General features: G+C 51.8%; 1 protein-coding gene across 1 annotated transcript in view; it reads right to left on the bottom strand.

Annotated features, from left to right (window-relative positions):
- Positions 1 to 4,326, bottom strand: part of SLC6A17 (solute carrier family 6 member 17) — a 51,945-nt gene extending 47,619 nt beyond the window's left edge. Inside the window, exon 1 of the mRNA XM_040471255.1 lies at positions 3,928 to 4,326. The gene's annotated coding sequence lies outside the window, so the exon portion shown is untranslated. The remainder of the gene's footprint in view (positions 1 to 3,927) is intronic.
- Positions 4,327 to 25,226: the final 20,900 nt, after the last annotated feature.

Genomic DNA, 25,226 nt, shown 5'->3' with positions numbered 1-25,226 from the left:
GACAATGCAGCAGCATGATGGAGCCTAGGATCTTCCGCTGGATCCCAGCTCCCCTGGCACCACAGACCGTATTTCCCAAACCTTGGAAGTTTAGGTATGTTCATTCTCCACCAAATTCCCATTGGTGGAGGCCCATTTCTCCCTTCCTCAGGGCGCTAGCTTAAAGAACTAGACCCACAGGTTTAGACAGCCTCATTTGGGTATAAATGCCTAGGCGGTCTGCAAACATTTATTAAGAACTTACTGTGAAGTGGTTAAGAATCTGCCAGACCTGAGTTCAAATTCTCAGACTGCCACTCACTGCTGGTGTGACCTTCAGCAAATGATGTAACGTCTCTGAACCTCAAGTCCCACATCTGTAAACTGCAGAGAGCAATGTCCATCTCCTGGGATTGTAGCAAAGATTAAACGAGGTGGTATACGAATAAAGCACTTAGTGCAACACAGAAGCCTCAGTAAAAACCTGGATATCCTCACTGTTTGCCAAGCACGGCATGAGCTCCTGGAATCCAGAACTGCACCAGCCCCTCCTAAAAGCACACAAAGTAGGCGCTTCCCCACAGGCCACTGACCCGCCTGATTCTAGGGTAGCACACTAACACAGACCCGCAGACCCACACTAACACAGTCTGGGACGCTAGGTGGGGGAGGGTGATGCACAAGGGCTTTGTAGGGGCTGAGGGACAGAGTCTTTTCCCTGCCTGGTGCTCCAGATGTTTGGCTGTGAGAACTTCTTGCAGCCCAGCCTAGGAGTGAGTGATAACTCAGATCTGCTTCCAGGAAAAGAAGCCCAAATCCACCTTCCCTTAAAACTATGTGGCTGCTTATCTTAACAGCCTTAAAGGGATTCATGATGAATTGTCCTGCCGCAGCAAACTTAGATCGGAAAGGAGCTCGAGAGAAGGGGGGACACACCGGCAGTAGGAGCCTGCTTCTCAAGAACCCTCTCATCTCTGTCTTGATCATCTTTGAAATTTGTTTCCAGGTCCAGTGGGGAGAGCATCAATCCAGGGTGCATGTACCACACACACACACACACACACACACACACACACACACTGCCAGTAGTAGACTGGAGTCCCCTAGGTCAGCACAGCCTCTCTGGCTGCACCATTATTGCCTTTCACTCTTGAGGCACACACATCTTAGCTCAGCACCAAGCCTAGACATCTTACAGAAAGAGACAGCAAGGGGCCAGGATCCCTCAGGGAAGGCAAGCGACACCCTCCTTTCCTCTCCAGGAAAGGCCAGCCTCACCTTCCCAGGATGGTTGTCATGCAGCTTCCAACTCCGTGATGGATAGGACAAGAGGGAGGAGGACGGCAAGATCTGGCCATATGGCAGGGGCCCCCAAAGTCCACCGGGCAAGTGCCACAACTTGAGACCAGGCCATGGTCATGAACAATTCTAAGGAGTCAGGGCCTGTGCTGGAGTCTCGCCCTGGAGCTGTTGCAGAGACAGCTGAGGGCACCCATCAGACCCAGCACAGCTCTGTCCACCACCTCCACCCCACCCTTCATAACTCTGTTCCTTTTTTTTTTTTTTAGATATAATTTATTGTCAAGTTAGCTAACATACATCGTATACAGTGTGCTCTTGGTTTCAGGAGTAGATTCTGGTGATTCTTCTGATTCTTCGCTCACATACAACACCCAGTGCTCATCCCAACAAGCGCCCTCCTCGATGCCCATCTCCCATTTTCCCCTCTCCCCACACCCCCCGCCATCAACCCTCAGTTTGTTCTCTGTTTTTAAGAGTCTTTCATGGTCCATGACCCTGCTCTTACTCAGCGTGTCCTGGGGAGACCTGAGGGTTGGGAAGAGGTCAACATGAAGCTGAATTAGGGGTCCTTCGCAAGCACATGTGAAGCCCTGACACTTTCACTTGTCTCCATACCCCCTCTCACACCAAGGCACAAGGGCAGGGAGAGAAAGAACCACCTCTGGTTAAGGCCCATAAAGAAAGAGGTGGGAAATAACATTTTAGAGCATCTGCCACGTGTCCAGCACTGGGCTCAAAATAAGCTTGAGGAAAAGGCACCACAGGCATCCCTCTTCTATGACCGAGGAAACCAAGGCCCCGGACGTAAAGTGACTTGCCCAAGGTCACCCCGCCCTGGCACCTGGCAGAGCCCTGGGCCCACTTCGGACCACAAGCACACAGCCTCCCCCTGGGCCCCTGCTCCAATCCCCCAACTCCAACCTGGCTCTGCGTGCCTTCCCTGTGGGGTCAGAGCTCTAGGACACCTGCCCAGTGCCTGAGTTTTGCTTGGCTCACTCTGAGGACCTGCCTACCTCTAGTCAGTGGCCCCCAAACTCCGGGAGCCCTGGCCATCGCTGCTTACAAGCCCTGGTAAAGAACTCCATTCAGCTCACAAACAGCTGACACACAACTCTGTGTGACTCAGGCCAAACGAACTCACTCCAATCAGAGCTGGTGGGCACGATTTGCCTCCTGCACTGAGTCACTCTCCAGGCTGAGCTGCAGGGATTTGCTGAGACTCACCACCTACTTAGCCACAGCTGCTTGGTTGGAGAAAAAGCCAGCACGGGAGCTAAGACCTCTGACGGTCCCAACAGATGAGCCACAGCCAAGGACAATCGGGTGTGACCTCGAAGCCCTTCCTCCTGCCTGGGTGATGGGTCCACCTGGCTGGACCATGGGGTAATGTAAGCACAGCATGAAATACAAGAATTCTTTACCATTAACCTCAACACACTCTGACCTTGTTCTCCAGACATCAATGTGTGCAGGACAGCCTTACAGTTAGGCTGGAACTAAAGTTTTGGTTGATTTTTTTTTTTTTTTTTGAGCCGTTACAGGATTTGCTTAGTTCCTGGAAGTTCCTGTTAACAAGGGCAGTGCCCTCAGAAAAATCTTCCTTCTCTATACCACGACCCTGTCTTCCCAGCCCGACCCACCTGCCTCCCTTTCACAGCTGAATTGCCCCAAAGGTAGTTCTGGTTAGAAATTCCCTAGTCCGAAGGATCCGTTACAAATTTCTCAAAGAAGGAAAGAGGAATGAAATTTTAAAAAATAAATAAAAACAAAACAAAAACATTTTTTTTTTAACGCCACTTGACAGCCACTGGGCCCCCTCAAGTGACTGGCCTCAGGATTTCCGAAGGGCTGTTTGGCCTTTAAAAAGATAACACCAGTCTTCCTTCCACGGCAGCCGCGCCCCTGGGGGAGCGGCCCTCCCCGGACTACCGTGAGCATAGCTTGGGAGGACGTTGGTTGCACAGGTATAAATGTGGCTGAGGCCTCTCCCGAGATGGCGCCCTCTCCAGACCTGCACCCCGCGCACGTCCCCCATCTCAGCCATTCGCTTCCCAGATGCGCTTCCCTCGAGGGAAGATGGGTTCCCCGCTAGCTCCGAATTCAGCGAGGTCCAGCTCCCGGACTCGGAATTAAATATTCATCTCGGGCGTGAGCGCTCCGCTACTCCTGCCAATGTTACTGTCAAGGTCATGGGCCTGAAGCCGAGCGGCTGAGGCTGGGGTCTCCGGCCGCGCAAGAGCCTCCCCGCGGGAACTGCGCCCTGGGCGCGCAGCTCCGGGCGGCCAAACCGGCCGGGCCTCCCGCCCGGTGCTCCGCGGGCGTTTGCCTCTGCAGCTCTGCCGGATTACCTCCGGAGTTCTTGGGCCCTCCTGAGCCCTGGAAGCTGGAGCCCGTTGGGTGAACCCATGAGCGCGGGGCTGGGCACCCCCGATGCGCCCGAGGAGCGCGGGCCCCGGGGCTTCGTCGCCAGGCAACGGCGGCTGGAGCGGCGGGAGGAGCCCCGGGCCCGCGCAGGGCCGAGCGGGCACCGGGCAGCGCCGCCTCGCACCTCTGTCCTTAGGCCTTCCAGGCTGGGGCGGGGCCAGAACAGCTAAAGTTGCGGTGGCTGGCCGGGTACAGGCAGGCAGGGCGCGGCCCGAGACTCACCTGTCCCGCGTGAGCCGTCGCGCGGACTCGACCCCCTGCGCTCCGGCCGAGCAGCTGCGGTCCCCGACGGGTCGCCGGCTCACAGCCCCTCCCGCGGGCACCCGAGTCTGGCGGCGGCGGGCACCGGCCGGGGCTGGGAGGGGACCCGGAGCCGCGCGTCCGCGCACGCGACTCTGCTCGCTCCTCGCTCCCTCCCTCGCCGCCGGTTCCGACTCAGATCCCGCCCGCGGCGCGCTCGAGCCTCTCTGGGGAGCAGCCCTGGGACCCAGGTTCCGTGGCGGAGGGAGCGCGTGGGGGCTGCAGGCGCCAGCGCCGAGTGTCGCCCTCCCCGCGCCCCGGCCGCGCCGGCTCTGCGGAGCGGAACGGAGCTGGGCGGAGCGCAGCGCGCACTGTTCCCTCGCTTTCCGAAAGGCCACCCTGGCGGCGGGGCGCCGTGACGCAGGCTTGACTCACGCTCGGGCCCGCGTCAGTGCGAGGCTCTGGGGCCGCAAGCGAGGCTCTGATGGCCGACGACGCAGGCGGAGGGGGTGGGCAGGGAGAGGGAGAGGGGCTAACCCAGGAGCGGCCTCTTGAGGCCCCTCCCCAGGACACCCAGACCCTGGGGCTTCATCACGGTGGCTTCCATTATCAGAAGAATGGGGCCCCAATGGCCAAGGGTCTCTGGGATCCTGGGCCCCATTTCGTCACCCTATCAGGTGCAGCTCTTTGGCCCTCCTTCATGAATTGGGCTTCACCCAAAGTGCTCACTCCCCTGCTGTAGCCACCTCCACCACCGTGCCTTTGCTCACTCTTCCCCTACTTGCAATTCCTTTTCCACTCCACCGTCCTTCCATCCTACCATCTTGCAAGACCATTCCCTGTGCAGTTCAACTTCACTACAGTACTCCTCTGTTGAGCTCCTACTGTATGCTGTGGGCAGCAGGGGTTGAGAAGATCGCGGAACTGCGGGCCGCGCCTCTGGAACCGGCAGAGTGGGGTTTTACCTTGATAGCCACAATACCAGCCCAAAGGACTGAGGAACTCTACAAGATGGGGAAAGTGGGGGGCTATGAAGGGAGAGGAAAATTCTGACTGGGTTCTGGGCAGGCCTTAAGGATGTGAGCTGGGATCCTGGCCTCAGAGGGTGGATAGGACTTCAACAGATGCAAGGGGAGAAGGTTGGCTCTTGTGGACGGGAGAGCATGACAAGAGCAAAGCTAGCAGAGAGTGGAGAAGTGTGCAGGCGGAGACTGCTTGAGCTGGAGGGGTGGAGCAACAGGGGTGAGGTTAGGGAGGTGGGAGCTATCCTCCTGGGCCTTGGAGGGCTGTGTGGGAAGTCTGGGATGAATTCTCTCTGCTCTAGGGGATCTTAGCATTAGAGGCAGTGTTTGGGAGGGGGTGGCGGAGGTGGGGGCTGTTTCTCAGTTGCCCTATTGACAGGCGATAGCACCGTGCCATGACTGTGAAGACTCTGAGATTTTACCCTTGCAGAGCAAGGAGGGTTCCATGGTTTCATGGTGCCATGGTTTCATGGATGCTGGCAGAAGACATGAGACTCCTGGGCCAGAGACAAAGGATTTTATCACCCATAGCGCAGCAGGCAGTGCGAGCTGCACTTTCAAATCAGTTTCCCTTGACCCCCAAGTCCCATGGGAAGGACGTGGGGCTGATTCTGGGTGCTCCTGCACACTCTGAAGAATTCTAAGTTTAGGAACCCCAATCCTTTATAATGGACTGCATGCAAATTTGCCAACCTTTGCCCTGGAGAGAGACATTATTATCTTAGACAGCAAACAAACCTGTCCTCCACTGAGGGAGACTGTCTTCCAAAGCTGTTCACTATGCAAATATCCTCAAAAAGATAGTCTGGAACAAAAAGCCATCAGTGCCTCTGCCCACAAGACTTGCAGAAATGTGAGACACCCATGGAGATTGATCTCCCAATGGGCATCTATGTTTTCACTCAACAGCTGCTGAGTGTTAGACAGTGTTTACCTGGCACTGTTCTAGGCCCTGAGGACGCCACAGAAAACAGGACAGATAATGATCCTTATCCTCATGGAGCTTACATTGAGGTGGACCCATCCAGCAACATGGAGTGGGGTGAAGGGGCGTGGCAGGAAGTAGCAAATGATACAGGAGACATGCCAGAGGTGAACAAACAGAATGTGATGGCTGACCTGGTGGGGGATGTGAGAGAAGGACGGGGTCAGGGATGGGTGGTTTTAGGGTAGGGGAGCTTGCCGGTGGTGTGCTCATGGGAAAGGGTAGGACTTTGGAGCCTTATAGACCTGTTTTCTTTCATTCTGATTGCCGTTTACTAGAGACCTTGAGCAAGTGACGTAATGTCTCTGAGCCTCAGTTTCCACATCTGTAAAATGAATAATACATATCCCATAAGGTTGTTATGCTGACCAGATGAGAGGATTTTTTAAAATATCTGATACGTGTGCTTGATAAATGATTGCTATTAGTGGTATTATTAGATAATTGTATTATTATTAACCAGGATGGGGATCTCAAAAGAGGGACAGATTTGGGGAGCAGTAGGAAGAAGGTAACGAGATCATGGATTTGGGATATATGAAAATAAAGTGTCTGCGGGATATCAAGACAATAACCAGGAGATGTCCTTGCTCCTCTGCCCTTGTATCACATTTACCCAGTAAAAGCCCAACCTTGAATAATCGCAATACTTGGTTTCTCTGTGCAAAGTTCTCTAGAGAAGAACACCATGGGGCACATGAGTGTCCCTCTGCTTTCATGGTTACCAACCTCAAATGGGCTTTCATGCAGTACAACAAGCTTCTATGATTCTCCGGTCAACTTACTTCTCAGGTCTGATGGACGCCACTCCCACCTTCTGTGCTCTCCTAAACACCCACCCTGCTGCCCCCCACCCCCGCCCCCAGCCAGTTGGAAGCCCTCTGGGTTTTCCACTGAGGATAAGTAGACTTGCCCCCATCTGCACCTACATTTGCATCTGCGCTCTCCTCCTCCTTTCTGACATAGCAGGGGAGAGTCTCTCCTGTTCCCTGTGATCAGTCCCCAGTCCACTGGGTCCCCTGGCCCCAGCCTCCTTGAGAACCTCAATCACTGTGGGTTATTCCTTCTCTCCTGTCTTATCAACCATTTCCTTTCTACTGGATCCTTCTTAGCAGGCACCTTCCTTTCACAAAGTCACTAAAGCTCTCATCCTCACCTTCTCATTTTCTTCCACATACCCTGCTTCCATTCCTTCACTCCCCACTCGCTCCTCAACCCACCTCTGTTCATCATGCTGCCAAGGGGGCTCTCTCTCGCTAGGGTCACAAGTGACCTCTATGTCACTAAATCCACGGAGCAGTCTCCAATCCTCATCTCCCTTACCTCTCTGTGATACGTGTCTTGGTTGCCCTCTCAAGACTTCTTTCTAGAACTCTCTTCACAGGTGCCACACTCCCTGGTTTTCCTCTTACCCTTCTGGTCACCGCTTGGTTTTCCCTGCTGACCTTTAAATGCTGGACCTCCCAGAGCTCTAGCCTTTTCACCCTCTGTACGTCTCCCTGAGACCATCTCCCACACCACTGGCTCCCACCTTTACATCTCCTTTCCAGACACCCTTCTGAGCTCCATATACGCAACCTCCTACTCTATCTTTCTACTTGAGCCCCTTGGAGTCACTTCCAGCACAGATTGCAAGAAATAAATTCAACATTCGAAGTTCTACCCTGTAAACATTCCATAATTTGCTTCTTGCTCTTCCTCCAGTGCTCCCTGGCTCCATGAATAGTTGAGCCAGCCAGAAACCAAACAATCACCCTTGAGACCTCCTCTTTATCACTGTTTCGTGAAATCTGTCATTAAATCCTGGAGATTTCATCTCCTAAGTACCTCTAGAATCTGGCCACTTCTCTTTCATTCTGCTGCCATCATGCTTATCCACACCAGAATAATCACTCGCCTGGACCCTCACCGTCACCTCCTGATTCCTACTGCAGTCTTCCTGCCTTTCTCCGTACAACAGCAGCAGCACCATGACCTTTTAGAAGTCCAGATATGATCACAGCCTTCTCAAGCTTGCAGCGTTTGGCCCACACCTTCAACACATCCTTTCAGGCCCTTCCTCAGCCCTAGCCTTGTTTCACACCCTCCCCCATGGCCTTCCCTGCAACCCACTGCCTGCTCTGACCTTCTCTTGGCCCTCCTATGCGCGCCCACTCCTTCCGAACTTGGACTTCAGCCATATGCCCTCTCTGCCAGAGAGCCTCTCAGTCCCTCCTCCTCTTCCTTCGCTCCCTGCTCACCCACCCAATTCACCTCAAACCCTAATTCTTCATGGCTCTCCTGACCATGAAGAATTTAGTCAACCTCCCAGGTAGACATTTCTTCTCCTTTGTAGCCCTGTCATGATTTGTAATTAGCTGCTCAATGGTGTGACTGGATGCCGGGGAATGGTCTCCCTGGATGATGGGTGAGCTCCACGAGGGGAAAGACCACGTCCATCTTTACCACAGAACGGACTGTCCATAAAGATTGGCTGAAAGAATAAAGTGTGGTTAGAAATATGGGTATAAAGTCCGAGAGAGAGAGAGAGAGCTGGAGACACAGACCTGGAAGTCATGAGCAGAAGAGGATGCTAAGCAGAGGGGAAGGATGCCCCCCCCCCAGAAGAAGTGTGTAGAAGACAGTCGGGAGAGCAGAACTTGGGGTGCCGGGCCTGCTTCCGTGGGGCAGGAAGAGCAGGAATGGTCAGGAGAGAAGACAGAGAGGAAGACTCAAGAGGTGAGAGGACTGTGTGTGTCACAGAAGAAAGCGTTTCCAGAAGGAAAAGGCAGTCCACACTGTCAACATCTGACTTGCAGTGAAAGAAGATGAAGCCTGGAAGCTGTCCCTGACTGAAGGCCCCAACATGGAGAGGGGAAGGAAGGCTTCCACCAGGAAGTCTTCCTGACCCCTCCAGCGCTCAGTGACCATCTCCCTTCTGAACATCTAGCAAACTGATTCTTCCTTGCCAGGCCTATAGAAAGATATTTCAAGTACCTAGTATTATATTACTAGGTGAGACTATTAGTATCCCTGGCTTACTCACAGACAAACTCAACCTTGGCGTCCAAGTCAAATGGTGAGGTCCATCCTCCCTCTCAATCTTGACATTTAGGGCCATATAATGTAGGTTTCCCTTCACGTATCTATGCCTGGCCTCTCAAATTGGAGTGTGGCTACATAAAAGGCAGGGACCTCTTCCTCTTCAACTCTCCATGCCTCACTTCCCCCACCGCCCCCTCACACACTGGACTTACACACAATAAGTGCCCAGTCAAAGCTTACAGGCTGGGCATTCCTGTCAAATCTGGCAGGGTCCAACACAAGACCTAATCCACTCTTCTCAATACTGGTCCTGCTCAGAAAAGGAGATACTTTTCCTGGTGAAGCTCCCCTCCCCAGATTTTCCTCTTCCACCCAAGCGCGTCTTCCTGAAAAGAAAGACACTGAAGTAATGCCCTTAATTTTTATTTCTCACTACATGAATCCAAGGAACGCTACCCCCAGGATCGTAAAGTAGTAAGACGTAGGAGGAAGTGTTGGCCGTGGCCTTTTCCAGGACACAGAGAAACAGCCGAAATTGTAATTCACTTCAATTGTTTGTGTTTCTGAGTACCTTAAACACACACAGATGCTAAACTATGATCTCTCTTTTGTTCTGAATGGCACAGTTATTAGAGTTTTTTCCAGGGTGGATGTTTTTAAAAATGGTCCCAGCATTCTTTGAATGCTCTTTTCAAGAAGTGATACCCGTATCTCCTCCCTCGGAATCCGATCTGTGATGCCTGGACAAGAGAAGGAAGTCATGTGTATCTCGGCCCAGGCCATAAGGAAATGGTAGCTTCCATTCTCTCTTGGGATGCCTGCTCTCAGAACCTACCATTCTGTGAGGAAGCCCAAGCAGCCCACAGGGAGGCCCATGTGGGGAGGAGGCCGCGACCCCCAGCCCTGGTTGAGTTCCCGAACTACAGCAGGCGCCAGCCACGTGCGTGGATCATCTTAGAAGCAATCCCTCCCAGCCCACTCAAACCCCCAGCAGATGTTGCACGGGGCAGAGACAAACTGTCCCACCGAGTCCTTCCCAAGTGCCTGACCCACAGAAACTACGAGATAGAGAAAAATAATTATTGCTCCAAGCCGCTACACTTTAGGGTGCTTTGTTGCACAGCAATAAATAACCAGAACAGCCATGTATTTATTGGATAAGTAGGGAAGTCGCAGGATGGTCAGTGACCATGTGCTACTTTCACACCTTGGAGAACTCCCTCACCCCCGACTTAGAGGCAGTAGATGGGCCTCCTTCCACAGCCATCATCGGAACCCCATCCTCCCAGATTAACTGAGTTAGATCAGGAAAGGAGAGGAGCAATTGGGGTTCCCCCAATTAGGTTTCAGAATCTAAAATACAGCTGATATAAAAGTCCCCAGGTGCCACCGTTATTGTGTAAGTGTGTCTTTATTTTTTTTAATGTTTATTTATTTTACACACACACACACACACACACACACACAGAGCACGAGCAGGGGAGGGGCAGAGAGAGAGGGAGACACAGAATCTGAAGCAGGCTCCAGGCTCTGAGCTGTTAGCACAGAGCCGGACATGGGGCTCAAACTCACGAACTAAGAGATCATGACCCAAGCTGAAGTCGGATGCTTAACCGACTGAGCCACCCAGGTGCCCCTGTGTGTCTTTAGAATAAATGCGAGGCCTAGCGCAGTTCCTTGAAGATGGTTATCCTGTTATGGCTTCTGAGGATCAAGCCAATCCCCATGGGAGGTGGAGTTTCACCCGAATGAAGAGGCAAATGCCACCTTAACCAGCCGGGGGAAATGGAAGCTGGACCCTGGAACAGGAGCTCCGATTTCCTCCAGGCCTGCCCTCATTCGTGGCATCTCTGCTTCCTTCCTTTTCCTGGCCAATGGCTGCCATCCCTGACACACTGTAGTTTGCCTTGCCACGGAGACCCCACGGGCTTCATCAGCTCACCAATCAGCTGGAGCGAGCAGGAGGAACGACACACATACACGGCGTCTTGAGTTAGCAAGTGAGTGAGAAAGTGAGTGTCAGCTCTCAGACGCAGGGACGCAGGGACGCGGGAGCAGAGCGGTGCAGGAGCACAGCGAGCCAGTGGCCGGAGGCTCATTCGGCCCCTGGCAGGCCAGTGCCAGGACTCACGGTCTCACCTTGCGACATCTCGGGACCTAGTGTTCTCACCTGTGAAATGGGGATAAGGAGATTGCCCTCCTCACAGGATGCTGAGCATTTAAAGGAACGTATGTATAACAGCAGCCTGGCACAGAGCGAGGACTCGACACACGTAAATGGCTGCTATGATGATGATGATGACAATGTCAACTGTGATGATGACAGTGACATAGTAAAGAGCTGGGCCAGAAGCATGGGAGCAGGTGCTTCAAGCCAGAGCCCTGTGCCCCGGGGTCCTATGTAGATGGAACAGGACTGAGCCCAGGGAGGAAGGCCTGCCAGCAATCCCAGCTGTCGAAAAGTCACCTGTCCAAACTCGAGCCGGGTGTCGAAGGGGGAGTGGTGGGAACCTGAGTGGGACAGGACTTCCTGGGGTCGGTACACAGCAGGCAGCCACCCCCTCACCCGGCCCATCTGGTGCAGCCGTGGGTGCAGCAGCCCTTCCTACAGCTCCGGGTCCACCTGCTCTCGTCTGTGTGCGGCGAGTCTCTTTGCAAATCCAACCAAATACTAGTTCGGGAAAGCACGGGGGGGGGGGGGCTCACGGCCCACTTCAGAGGCAGGGTTTACACCATCAGCCAAAGACAGACAGCATGGAAGGTGTTGAAGAGCTAAGCAATTTCCCTGGCCTTGGCCAGGGCCTAATAAAAGTCCCAAGGCAGCCCTCGCGGTGAGAAGACAACGACGGACTTCATCCCCATTAAGAGAAAGTAAGTTTTCCTAAAGCAGTGACAAAGAACTTTGTTAGCACCCGGGCGTTTGCGTTCAGTTCAGTTTCTGCTCTGAGCATTATGTGGCCCGGAGGAAAGAGCAGGATTCTCTGGCGTGTGCGTAGCATGTATGTACGTGTATATAATACATATAGTAATCCAAGTAAGGATCTTTGAAGACACAACACAGATGAGTTCATCACCTTTTACATGTTTGTTTCCTGTTCCTCCAAATCCATCATTCCTGGTTCCATCAGAGTTTATGTAAAAAATAACTGGAGTTTTAGTAGACTTCAAGCTGTAAATATGAAGCAACAATGTGAAATGGCTGCTAACTTAAGCTTGAGCTTCACGAATGGAATTCTCGTTTTCCAACAAAGGGGTGGATGTCACAAGTCCATCTAGCTTCCCCTCTGGAGCTTGAGGACCCCTGTAAAGAAATAGAGGGCAAGCATTTGGGAGGAGCTTGTGAATTCACCGTATGTCCAACCCCAAGGCGTAGGTCTGGGTCCAGCCGGGCCATTCAGAGGCTGTGGCTTTGGGGACAAATGAGAGGTAAAGCCAGAAGGTGAGTGGGATTCTCTAATGTGGAAGCCTGATGTGTTAGGCTGGAAACCTCTACTTAGATTGAAAGGTAAGAGGGAGCCATCGAAAGTTTTAGAGCATGACAGTCACATTATGGGGGGTGGCTTCCCAGCTACACTTTAATGGGATGTGACAACACCAGGGCCCTTCAGAAGCATCCCTACCCCCTGAGAGGAGACCCCAATTTCGATTCCCAGTTCTAACTCATAGCAGCTTCAAGAGAGTCTCTTCATGGGGCACCTGGGTGGTTCAGTCCATTAAGCATCTGACTCTTGATTTCCCCGTTTGTGTTCTCCCTCTGTCTCTCAAAACAAATGAATAAACCTTTTTTTTTTTTTTTTTTAAGAGTCTCTTCATTCCTGACCTCAACTCCCCGGTCTGTAAAGTGGAAGCCTCACTTCAGGGTCCGAGAGAACCCCAGTGGTTAGCAATTCGATGGAGGTGGGGCAGAACTGGAGAGGAATGTGAGGAAAGAGAGAGGCAGAGAGAGATCAGCTGCCCTAGAGGACCAAGGAAGGCACCAAATTCTTTCCTGCACCCACCACCTCCCCGTCCTCCACTGTGACTCAGGCAAGCCCTTGAACCCCTTGGTTCCTCATCTCCCAATCGATGTGAGATAGTCAAGCACGGCAGTGGAGGAGAGGAATGGACAGCTCTTCACAGGAATAGGAAGCACCCGGTAAATTCAAGCCGAGCCCCACTGCCCAGCCCCAAGGCAACTCTGATCTTCTGCTTTTTGGAACTCAGTGGCCTGGAAAATTGTCCCAGAGAATCTGACTCTGCAGAGTCCTTATGGAACAGGATAAGGTGCCCCAACTGAACACACCCCTGCAGGAGCATACAGAGCACAAATCAAAGCAGACCTTTGGGATGAGTGTGTGTGAGTTCAAGGGACTCTTCACTTTACACAAGGACTCGCCTAGTTCTCCTTTTCTGAGACAGCTTGCTTGATGGACATAGATAAACCCAGGTTCTGATCCAGCCTTGCCAGCCAACTTTTGACAATCACTTAATATCTATGAACTTCATATCCTTTTTTTTAATGTTTATTTATTCTTGAAAGAGAAAGACAGAGAGCTAGTGGGGGAGGGGCAAAGAGAGAGACACACAGAATCTGAAACAGGCTCCAGGCTCTGAGCCATCAGCACAGAGCCCAATGCAGGGCTGGAACTCAGGAACTGCGAGTTCATGACCTGAGCTGAAGTCGGACCCTCAACCAACTGAGCCACCAAGGTGCCCTAAACTTCATATTATCTGGAAAATGGAAATAATATTCAGTTCTCTAATCTCATGAGGTCCTTGTGAGGATTAAAAAGATAAATCAAGGCAGTATTATCGCTGTTGCTATTAGCAGTAGCTCATAAGGCACTACTGTAAGCATCTTACACTTATTAATTCACTGAATCATTAAATAGCCACTTACCCTGAGAACTTTAAAATTAATGTGCATTATCCCCTTAAAAGCTAAAAGTTTCGTTTAGAAAAACAATTCACAAGAGAAAAAGTTAAACAACAGTATAATTCAGTAATATGATTGGATGAAAAATAAACATGCAAAATATCTAGAACATTCAGGTACCCCACAGCCAGTGAGAAGATAAAAGAAACGCCTCCTTTACAATAGTAAGAAAAGAAAAGTACTTAGGAATAAACTTTTAAAAAGGTATAGAAAATCCGCATAGAGCGAGTAGCTCCCAAATGCTACTGAGAGATCCGCCACCCTGCAAAACAAACAAATAAACAAACAACACAAACAAACAAACAAAAAATATTTAAGCAGAAGCAAAGGAATACAAAATAGCCAGGGGAATTATGAAAAGAGAGCACAATAGGTGTGGTGTAGGTCATTAGCCCATGAGGTGAGGAAGCATATTATAAAGTTGTAGGTTTAAATTCATGCGGTCCTAGTATGAGAAATACATGAGGCAGAACACAGAGTCCAGAAATAAACTCGGACTTAGTCATTTAGATTATGATAAAGATTATATTCCAAGTGACTAGGGGAAAGATGGATTTTTAATAAATGGTATTGGTTTAGCCACCAGAAAAGAAGTAAATGTGAATGCCTTCCTTACTCCTTGCACCAAATTGTACTCTTATTGGGGATAATAAATGTTAAAAACAATAAAAAGCCATAGGAATGCATCCAAAGCAGTACTTAGAGGGATATTTTTGGACTTAAATAGATATATTAGAAGAGAGATTAAAAATCAATGAGCTAAGCAAACATCTCTAGAACTTAGGAAAATAGACTCAAAGGGAACAGAAGGAAGAAAACGATAAAGACAATGTAGAAATTAATGAAATAGGAAAGTAAACATACAGTAGGGAGGATCATCAAAATCAGAAGTTTTTCCTTTGAAAAGGAGATGAAATGAAATTAAAATGGAAATGAAAATGAAATTATAAAAATACTAAAAGAAGACATGGAAAAGTTATTCTAATATTGGGAGGGGAAGACCTTTCTAAGGTCTTCACTGATGTCCTTTTACCTCTCCCTCCTTTATTGTTCACCAAATCACTTATCACCATCTGGTATTTGACTCACTTTCTTCTTCATTTGCTTGTTGTCTGCTCCCCAACTAGACTAACACTATATCCCCAGCATTTAGAACAGTCTTGCCATATAGTAGGTGTTTAGAGATATCTATTAAGTGACTGTTTTAACGTTTATTTATTTTTGGGACAGAGAGAGACAGAGCATGAACGGGGGAGGGGCAGAGAGAGAGGGAGACACAGAATCGGAAACAGGCTCCAGGCTCTGAGCTATCAGCCCAGAGCCCGACGCGGGGCTCGAACTCACGGACCGCGAGATCGTGACCTGGCTGAAGTCGGACGCTTAACCGACTACGCCACCCAGGCGCCCCGTTAAGTGACTGTTTTAAAAGTGGGGGAGATGGGCCGCCTGGGTGGCGCAGTCGGTTAAGCGTCCGACTTCAGCCAGGTCACGATCTTGCAGTCCGTGAGTTCAAGCCCCGCGTCAGGCTCTGGGCTGATGGCTCAGAGCCTGGAGCCTGTTTCCGATTCTGTGTCTCCCTCTCTCTCTGCCCCTCGCCCGTTCATGCTCTGTCTCTCTCTGTCCCAAAATAAATAAACGTTGAAAAAAAAAATTAAAAAAAAAAAGTGGGGGAGATATTTCTCTAATATATAAAGAGTCCCTAAAACTGAGTAAGAGGGCGCCTGAGTGGCTCAGTCAGTTAGAGTGGCTCTGACTTCAGCTCAGGTCATGATCTTGCAGTTCGTGAGTTCGAGCCCCACATCAGGCTCTCTGCTGTTGGCACAGAGCCCGCTTCAGATCCTCTGTCCTCCTCTCTCTGCCCCTCCCCTGCTCATTCTCAAAATAAATAAACTTTTTAAGAAATGAGTGAGAGGGCTATGAATAGAAAGTTTATGGAAAATAAAATACAAGTGGCTTTTACACGTATAAAGAGATGTTCCATTTCATTCATATTAGAAGAAATGGCAAACTGAAAAATAATGGGATATGATCTTTTACCTATTATGTTGGTAAATAAATTTTCTTTAAAAGGCTGATAACACACTAGTTGCTAACTGGAGAAGACTTCAATTATACAATCTCTGCAGAGGATAACGAGACCATATTTATCAAAACGACAAAGGCACATACCCATTGCCCATTAAACCACGTTTATGAAAATTCTGAAGGCACGTACTCATTCTGAACATGTGTTTGTTTAAAGACATTTGTTGAAAAATAGTCCTTGCAGCCGTGTTTGTAAAAAAAAAAAGAGAGAAAGAAAGAAAGAAAAGAAAGCAATTTATATGTCTCTCAACAAGAAACTGAGAAACTGTTTAAATAATTTACGGTACCTCCACGCATTGAAATTCTTTGCAGCCATTAAAACGAACAAATCTGCTCTGTATGTTCTGATTTGGAAATGTCTTCAAAATGTATTGTTAAATGAAAAAAGATGCAGAATAGTGTGGAGAGGGCGGGACCATTTGTGTATGTCTCACGTACTTGTCGGGGCAGAAAATATTTCTGGAATGAGACATAAGAAACTGATAATGGTGCTTGCCTCTAGGGTGAGGAGCTGTATGGCTGTGGGCAAGCAAGAAGGAAAGAGTTATTTTCCACATACCTTTTGAATTTTAGGCCTTGCATCTGTACCACGAATATTTGGCATATCTATATCTGCTTCTATACGCAAAGGCGATCTCTAGAAAGAGGATACCCGAAAATGGCCACGGTCACTTCCTCTACGGAGGGGGGCCTGGGGGCTGGAGGACCTTGGAAGGGAAACTTGGTATTGGACTTACTTTGGTTTAATTTTTCTTTGACTCTGTGCATATGTTATCTGTTCATTAAAATAACAAAAATGCATTTCTCCTTGCTCCTTCCACTGCTGTCTCCTGGCCCCCCACTTTCGTTCCTGTCCCTGCCATTCAGGGGGACATGGCTGCTCTGCAGAGAGCATGGGACACAGTAAGAGAGTATGGACTGCAGATCACATCCAGGTTTTCATTCGGACTAGGAGCTCCTCATCCGGAAGATGGGGATAGGAGCAGTTATGTGTATCATAGGGCATATGAGGATTAAATGAGATAACATATGTCCAGGGAGTGCGCAATAAACAACAGTTACCATTAGCATAAGGGAACTTTGCTTTTCTGGAACATGGCTATAACACCCATGGAGGGCCGGGTGGCTGAACCTTTGAAGTCTTGTCCTTGGAAGTGTACTGCCTCCCTTTTATCAGTTACCTCCAAACTTTGAGGAAGAAAGAAGGGTAAAGACTTGGAGGAGTCACAGTACCTTCTGATATTTAAGGGGTGGGGGGATGGTGAAGGAAGATATCCCAAATTGCCTACAGGCCTGCATCCTGGGACCCCAAACTCCCAGCCCAGAAGGAAGCACTGTTTGTGCACAGAAAGGGGTTGGGGGGGGGGGGGTCTGCTGGAATAGGAGCAGCAGCCTCTAGGAGTGGGATGAGGAGGGGAACGTGGCAGGAGACATAGGAAAGGAGGGGGGCGTGTGCCCCACAGGCGTGGGGAAGGAGAATCAGGTGCAAACCCGCCTGGCCCCAGGGCCAGCATGCAGCTTTTAGTACCAGAGTCAAATATAGACCCATTTCCATAAAAGCACCAGCCTGCTTCTATAAATACCCCAGCCAGTTTTCCGGGGTTCTCATGTGACTTTGATGCCTACCGGCTGCGGGGGATCCGTCACCATGGTTACCAGGCCATGTGACCAGCCACTCTTCATTCATGGCAGGTTGCCGCATCCTGGATTGGGGGCGGGGTGGTGAAGGGGGCTGGAGAATGGGGATGAGCCACGAATAAAGTGTCCGGTCTTGCCTCTAGGCTCTAGCCTTCCTGCAAGGATGCTCTGACAGAATTATTGATCTCCCGGGCTGGCTGTCAGGGAAGAAACGTTTATATTCGAGAAGCCATCGACATCCTTGCCTTTGAGTCTGAGAAGCAAAGGTTCAGAGCCTGCAGTCACCTGAACAGCCCTCTCGGCCACTACCCTTGTTGTCAGAGGAAGAAAACCGGGCCCAGAAAGGTGGGGTCCAAGGTCAGGCAGCAAGTCAGTTGCCAAACTGGGGCAAGAACAGGGTGTGTGTCATTAACAGGCTCATCTCCATTGAAGCAGTGCTCAGCTCTGGGCGGGGAGGAAGCTGCGGTGAGAAATACAAGTGTGACTCTGGTGAGTGGGACTTTAGGTATCTTTGCTCCCAGGTTCTCCACCTGGCTAGAGTCATAGGTCTGAAACAGAGCTCTGAAAACAGAGCTCATTTAATTGGTGCCAAGACCCAGGCCCCTGGCTCCTAAACATAGAGAGAATGGCTAATAAATCATGAAAAGTCCTGTAGCGTTGAACGAAGCCAGATGTCACCCTCAGTAATCTATGGAAATCTTTTTTTGATGAGACTGTCCCAGATCTGCCCCTATCCGGCTGAATCCCTCAGAAATCGCCATGTCCCGCGCCCCTCCTTGTTCAGAGCTGGGGATGAGATAAAGAGGCAGGAAAGGAACCCTCGTTGCCGCTGCAGAGCGACCACGCTGAGGAACACATGGATAAGCAAACAGAAGAGAATCTTGTTAACAGCTGTATTCGGGGACATTCTCGGGTCAGAAGCAGGGTGGGCCACAGAAATTAGGGAAGGCTTCCAGGAGGGGGTGGGGAGGAGGACGTAGCCTGGCAGGTGGATGGGAGGAGATGGGAGGATCTTTCTCAGAGGCTGGGTCAGAGACAGTGCTCTGCCTGAGATGGGCCGAGGGGGAAATGCCGGCCGGGTCTTGGGATGTGGTCTGGCGACCACAGAGCTGATTCACATGACTCAAGTCACATGGGCTTACCAGCCACCGGTGGAGGGGCTCGGAGGAAATGGACTCAGAAAAGACAAGTTCTTGCATTGAAATATTGCTGAAGGAGACAGAGAATGAAAGCAGACATCAGCCGTGGGCTCTGTCACCACGTGGTCTTGGGACAGATGTCCAGCCGGCCCCAAAGAGGTTAAAATCCACCGTGCTGGATGGGGGCTGGGAGCAGCCAAATGGCCTCTGGCCGGCTGGCTCTCCCTTATTCTTCACCCACACGACCCACCTGCCCCCTCCCCCCCCCCCCCCAGACTGTTAGCTAGCCTGAGAGTGGGCTGACCACAGCAGCCTGTCCCCAGCCTCAGAGGCTAGGAGCAGGGGCTCTGATGAGGAGGCCACGCTGCCCAAGTACAAGCCACGTTTCCTCTGGGCTTCCCAACCCGCCGAGCACCCGCACTGTGTGTGTTTCCTTCACCGGGCCCCCCAGCTGCTGGAGTCCAGGGACTCCGGTCACCGTCATGCCCAGCCTGTATCTATAAACCCTCCCCTGGTGCACAGCAGGGGCGCCGAACGGAGGCACACGCTCACTCGTGCTGGGTGGTGCAGACAGAGGACACTCTGCACACAGACCCAAGTGGGAGTCCTTCCTGGCCATGTCACTCACTCGCGCGCCTTCGTGGGGGCTTGTTCAGACTCTCTGGGCCTCAGCTCCTTATCTGTGAAAGGGGTTAACGACCCCTACTTTGAAGAACAGTGGTGGAAACTCGAGATGAAGGATACACAGTGCCCGGCGCACAGAAAGTGGTTGTAAAAGGCAGGCGCCGGGTGCACCGGGGGGCAGGGGGGGGGGGAAGCATTTCCTCATGGGTTCCCGGTGCCATGCTCTCTCGCCCTAGGATTCTCCTGAGTCTTCTAGCGCCTTCCTAGGCACCAACCCTTTTTCCTAGAATGGCCTCTCATTTGGCTCCACTCATCAGAAGCCTCTCGGTCCTTCAAAGCCCCATTTCAACGTCATGCCTCCCTGCTGGCTTGCCTGGTCACCTCCAACAGACCAGATGCTTCCTTGGGGCAGGGGAGGGGGGTTGCCGGCACCACCACTGGCCACAGTCCCACCGTATTGTCCCTCAGCACACAGCACACCCTGCCTTCGGCAGCAGTCACAAGAGGTATCGTGTAGAACACCACTTGCTGCGCTAGGAACCTACCATACTGAGACAGAGAGGGTAAGTGACTTGGCCATGGTCACACAGCTACGAGGTGGCAAAGACGGAAGGTAAACTCAAGTCGGCCTGGTTCCAAAGCTTCTGCGGCCTTGCTGCTAATTATACTCTACACTGACCATCTTCACACTCTCCAACTATAATATAAGCCATCGTGGTGTGGCAGAAAAACACACAGATCCTGGAGGCAGCTAGAAATGGGAGCAAAGCTCACTTTTGTCACGGACAAGTTGAGGGGTCCTGCACAAGGCCTTGACCTCTGCGTGTGTTTCCTCACCTAGAGTTGTGAGATGATGTGACGTGTAGCGGTGGGCCCGCTCCCAACAGGGAGTGTTACCACTCACGCGCCCTGCCTTCCCGGGAGGCCGGGTTTGCTTCAAGAGCGTGGAGCATGGGACTCGAGGGCATAAGCCTGCACCGGCACCGTTCTCTGGGCTCCTGTGCACCTTTTCTTTTTCCTCCTGACACCACCGCAACCACAAAGAAGATACTCTTAGCACCTCCATTGTACAAAACCACAGCCTAAAGAGGGTGAGAAACTTGCCCAGCGTGACATAACCAAGCAGCAGAGCTGGGATGTGACCCAGATCCATCTGACCTCAAAGCCCGGGCTCTGAACCGTGATTCCATGGAGCCTCTCTGCAAGGTAGGGGATCGGTGATTCCTCTTCCACCTCTGCTGTGAGACAGTTCGAGCAGGAATCACAAATTCCATATTGCAGACGGAGAAGTAAAAGCCTGGATACTAAGTGACTTGCCCAGGTACGAAGCCAGTTGATGGCAGAGCCAGTTCTAGAACGCAGGGCTCCTAAACCCAGTGCTCCACTCTCTTATTTGCACTCTGATGCCTGTGGCTTAGATTCTTGGGATGGAGACACCTGGGCCCTGGGACCTTGGCCAGGAAGTTGGCCACAGGCCTCAGCCTGGGCCCAAGAAGCCTCCAACCATGGAGGAATTTGCTTTGAAGACAAAGGATGACTCCTGGCAGGGAGAGTCGCTCTCATTTCTGTTCCAGACAAATGGGAAGCTGCTGCAGATTCCATGATAAATCTTTTTCCTAAAGATGATGCATCACTTTGGGCTGGTTATATGCACAGTCTTTGGACATTATACAAGTCAATTATCGAGACCGAGTTCTCAGCACTGAGCGGAGATATTTTCATCGCGTGGCTGTCACGGAGCCAGAGCCTCCCAGGGATCTGGCCGGGAAGCTGGTCCATGTCGAGGCTGGTGCCGGAGTCACTGCAGAGTGGTGGCACCTGCCCCCCCGGGTGCCAGGGGAAGTGTCCCTACTGCCATCATGATGGCCTCCACGCTGGGCTAGCCCCTGAGGTCACCCCAAGGCTGCTGGGTTGGCCATGATTACTCTGTCCGGGATGCTGACATGCCCTCCCTGTCAGCTGCCTGGAGTTGGGAAAATAAGACCATTCTGGGCCAAACCCCAAGTACAGAGCTGCAAACAGGGCCTTGCTTCCCCTGCCCCGGAAGCACTGCCTCCACACCCCAAGGAGCTCCTTACCTGAGCCCAGTACACTTCCAGGTCATCCTACAGTCCCCCAAGAACTTCTCTGGGCCAGCAGGTCTAGCTTTCCCTCACCCCCTAAACCTAAGAGAGCACACAGCTGGTTCTCCAAGGTCAGGATTTTTACTTTCTTATTTTGATCTTTTTAAAGGAAGCCATTCTTTTTTTTAATGTCTGTTTATTTATTTTTGGAGACACACACACACACACAGAGAGAGAGAGAGAGAGAGAGAGAGAGAGAGAGAGAGAGAGGCAGACAGAGAGGGAGAGAAAATGCCAAGCAGCGTCTGCACTGTCAGTACGTAGCCTGATGTGGGGCTTGAACTCACGAACCGTGAGATCATGGAGGTCAGGAATTTTAAACCTAGTATGTTTGTCGCTCCAAACATTTGAGCTCAGTGTTTCAGAGCTAAAGTTTGAGGTTCTGGCAAGAACACTGGCCTGGGAAGTGTGTGGGCTTCACTAACTGCTGTGTGGCTTTGGGCAAGTCTTCAACCTCTCTGAGTCCCAATCTTCTCCTCTAAAAATGTGGCCAATGGTTCTTCCAAGCTCCAAAATGCTAAGCTGCATTTTCCAGGATTCCAAGAAGGCAGTCGGAGACGATGGGAGCATAGGAGGGGGCTGAGGGTGGTGACCGATTAAATGGAGGGAGCAGGGAACTGAGTCACACTAAATGTCATGCTAAAAATTTAGGTTTTATTTTAAAGGTAGTGGAGAGCCAGGAGAAATGTTTAAGCATGGGAGTAGAAGTGCCAGATTTAGCAAATAAAAATACCAGACATCTATTTAAATTTGAACTGGGCATCCTGTATTTTATTTGGCAACCTTGCATGGGAGTGACAGAGAACGCTCTTTGGCCACTGAGTGGAGAATGCACTAGAGGGGACAAAACCTGAAGCAGGGAGGCCATTTCGGAGGCTATTATATTCCAGGCAATAATCACAAAAGTTTTGTTCAGCATTTATTCCTTGCTGGCACTGTTCTAAGTATTCTGTGTATATGGATGCATCTAATTCTCACAACAAGGTGTAGTATCTAGCATCATTCCCATTTGACAGGCGAGGAGACTGCAGCACAGAGACGTTAGTTAACTTGCCCAGGTCACACAGCTGGTGGCAGAGCTGGGGTTGGAGCCCAAAAAAGCCCACATTCTTAACTGATGCAACGTACCGCCACCCGTGGGAGCCAGGAGAGCCTGAACCCAGGCCATGCAGTGGGAACTGGGTGACAGCTCCCGGGTGGGAGTTGGGACACTGTGGCTGGCAGGGAAAGGAGAGGGAGCTTGGGAACCTCAGTGTATCCCAGCGGCACTCGTGTTTTCAGACCCCTCGATGTTTTTCAGAGCAGGAGGAGGAGCTCATAAGCAAAAAACTAGCACTTCTTCAGAATCTACCAAACACGAGGCAGGGCGTCAGGGGTCCTCAAAGTGTTTAGGAGGCCTAATGAGGAGGGCATGGTGGCTGACTGGACGTGGAGGGCTCTGGTTTGGGATGGCTGAGGCTGACATTAGCCAGAGAAAACATTTGGGATGATAAGCAGCAGGGGGGGGTGGGGGGTTGGGCCCCAGGTGCAGGCTGTGGGAGGGAAGATGTGTGTCAGTCTAGGACATGCTAAACTTATCAGGTACAAAGCAATGAGGCAATCAAGGCCCAGAGAGGTTTAGTGACTATCCTGGAGTCACACAGCCTGCAAGTGTGAGGGCACAAACTGGAACTGGAGTCTGTTAACTGTATCTGGGGTGCCTGCCACAGACAGGGCCTTAGCCTAGGTTCAAAAATGGGATGAAAATGGGGCGCCCGGGTGGCTCAGTCGGTTAAGCATCCGACTTGGCCTCGGGTCATGATCTCACGGTTGGTGGGTTCGAGCCCCATGTCAGGTTCTGTGCTGACAGCTCAGAGCCTGGAGCCTGCTTCAGATTCTGTGTCTCCTTCTCTCTCTTCCCTTCCCCCCACTTGTGCTCGCTCTCTCTCCTTCAAAAGTAAACAAACATTAAAAAAATTTTCTGGGGCGCCTGGGTGGCGCAATCGGTTAAGCGTCCGACTTCAGCCAGGTCACGATCTCGCGGTCCGTGAGTTCGAGCCCCACGTCGGGCTCTGGGCTGATGGCTCAGAGCCTGGAGCCTGTTTCCGATTCTGTGTCTCCCTCTCTCTCTGCCCCGCCCCCGTTCATGCTCTGTCTCTCTCTGTCCCAAAAATAAATAAACGTTGAAAAAAAAATTTTTTTTTTAAATTTTTTCTAAGGGGATGTAAAGGGAGACACCCCCAAATACAAGTCGTGGTCTGTGTCTAGGGGCCACTGTTTGAAGCAGGTTCTGGCGGGTCTACGAGCTCAGCTCTGAGCGCAGTCGTGCCTCCTCAAACTCTGAAATCAAAGCAGAGGGCGGAGCTGGGCTGAGTTTTGGGCACCGGCAACCAAGAGCAGTCTCTCTGCAAAATGGGTTTTCTCCCCCTGTACACAGAGAACAATCCCCACGGCAGAGCTGTGGAGGACTCAGGTAAAGAAATGGGAAAGCATGTGCTGTGCACATGTGATCTGTCATTGTGCAGGTAGTCCGTTCTCCTGCCTCTGCCACCGCCCCCTCCCCCTGGCGGCCGCCGCAGCGTCCGCCGGGGGGGGGGGGGGGGGGGGGGGGGGGGGCGTCCCTCCCCTCCTTTCAGGCCTTGGGACCTCGCCTGTTACAGGGAAGCAGGGATGTCTGCAGATAAGCCGCTTAGGGACAAACGTGCCGCCTCAGCCAGCCTGGCTCGCTCCTCCGGGTCTCCGGGTCTCCGGCTCTCCACTCCTCCCCCTGCAACACACACACTCACACACCACACAGGACCTCCCAGCGCAGCTCGACCAGCTCGCCTAGCCATCTCTCCGGCAGACCCCCTCTACCCCTCTCCCCGCATCCACCGGCCTCCCCGGGAGCCCGGCACGCACGCACGCACGCACGCACACACATGCACGCTAGCTGTTGCCCGGGAGCACCGCCGAGGCGGCAGGAGGGACCCACGAGAGGCCCTAGGGCATGGGGAGGCTCCGGCTTGGTCGGCCTGGAAATGTACAAAGCAGATCCCCGGGGACAGAGCGAGAGACTGACGTCAAACCAAGGCTGAAAATATAGTCTGGAAAGTCACGAGGCACCGTGAAAAATGAGCCGTCCTCCCCAGCCAGAGACATAAATCCCACCTCTTTCGAGTCTCGAAGCAGCAGGGCTGGCTGCCGTTAGCCTCTAGAAGGCCTGCTGAGAGGCCTCGGGGTCTCCAATGCCCCATACAGGGGCCAGGGCACCCCCTCCCCGCTCCTAAGAGCGGCCAGTGCCCTGGGAACTGAAGGACACCAAGCAGGAGATGAGGGGCTCCAGTGCCCACCCTCACCCCTGGCGTCTGGCTAAGCACAGTGTGGCAGGGACGTGACCTCCCAAACCACACCCAGAGGGCCCAGAGAGCCAGGCCCATGCCTTGTGTGAGGCTCAAGGTCCCGGCCAGCATTAAGCTCCAACACCCTTTGCTGTCCTTGGGCAGTCTGCCTTCCCATCTTTTTCTCCACCTACCCACCCCACAAGTACGTATTAACTAATAAGTACGGGAGAAACAGAGGACCAGAGCTGTCAGATGGCCTAGTCCCAGACCACAGATAGTCCATGTCAGAGAGGGCCTGGCATCCTTTGGAGCATGGGGTTTTCAGGGACCAGAAGTCTTCCTGCTCTCAGACGCCCAAGCCTCCCCAGACCCGTATGAATGGAGCAGAGGAACCTCAGGCCGCAAGGGCAGCCGTGGGATTGTG

Source organism: Herpailurus yagouaroundi, unplaced genomic scaffold (genome assembly GCF_014898765.1).
Source record: "Herpailurus yagouaroundi ecotype Mexico unplaced genomic scaffold, PumYag 77, whole genome shotgun sequence".
Taxonomy (NCBI): Eukaryota; Metazoa; Chordata; class Mammalia; order Carnivora; family Felidae; genus Herpailurus; species Herpailurus yagouaroundi.
The sequence above is the reverse complement of the archived record's forward strand: the minus strand, read 5'-3'. Positions and strand labels throughout refer to the sequence as shown.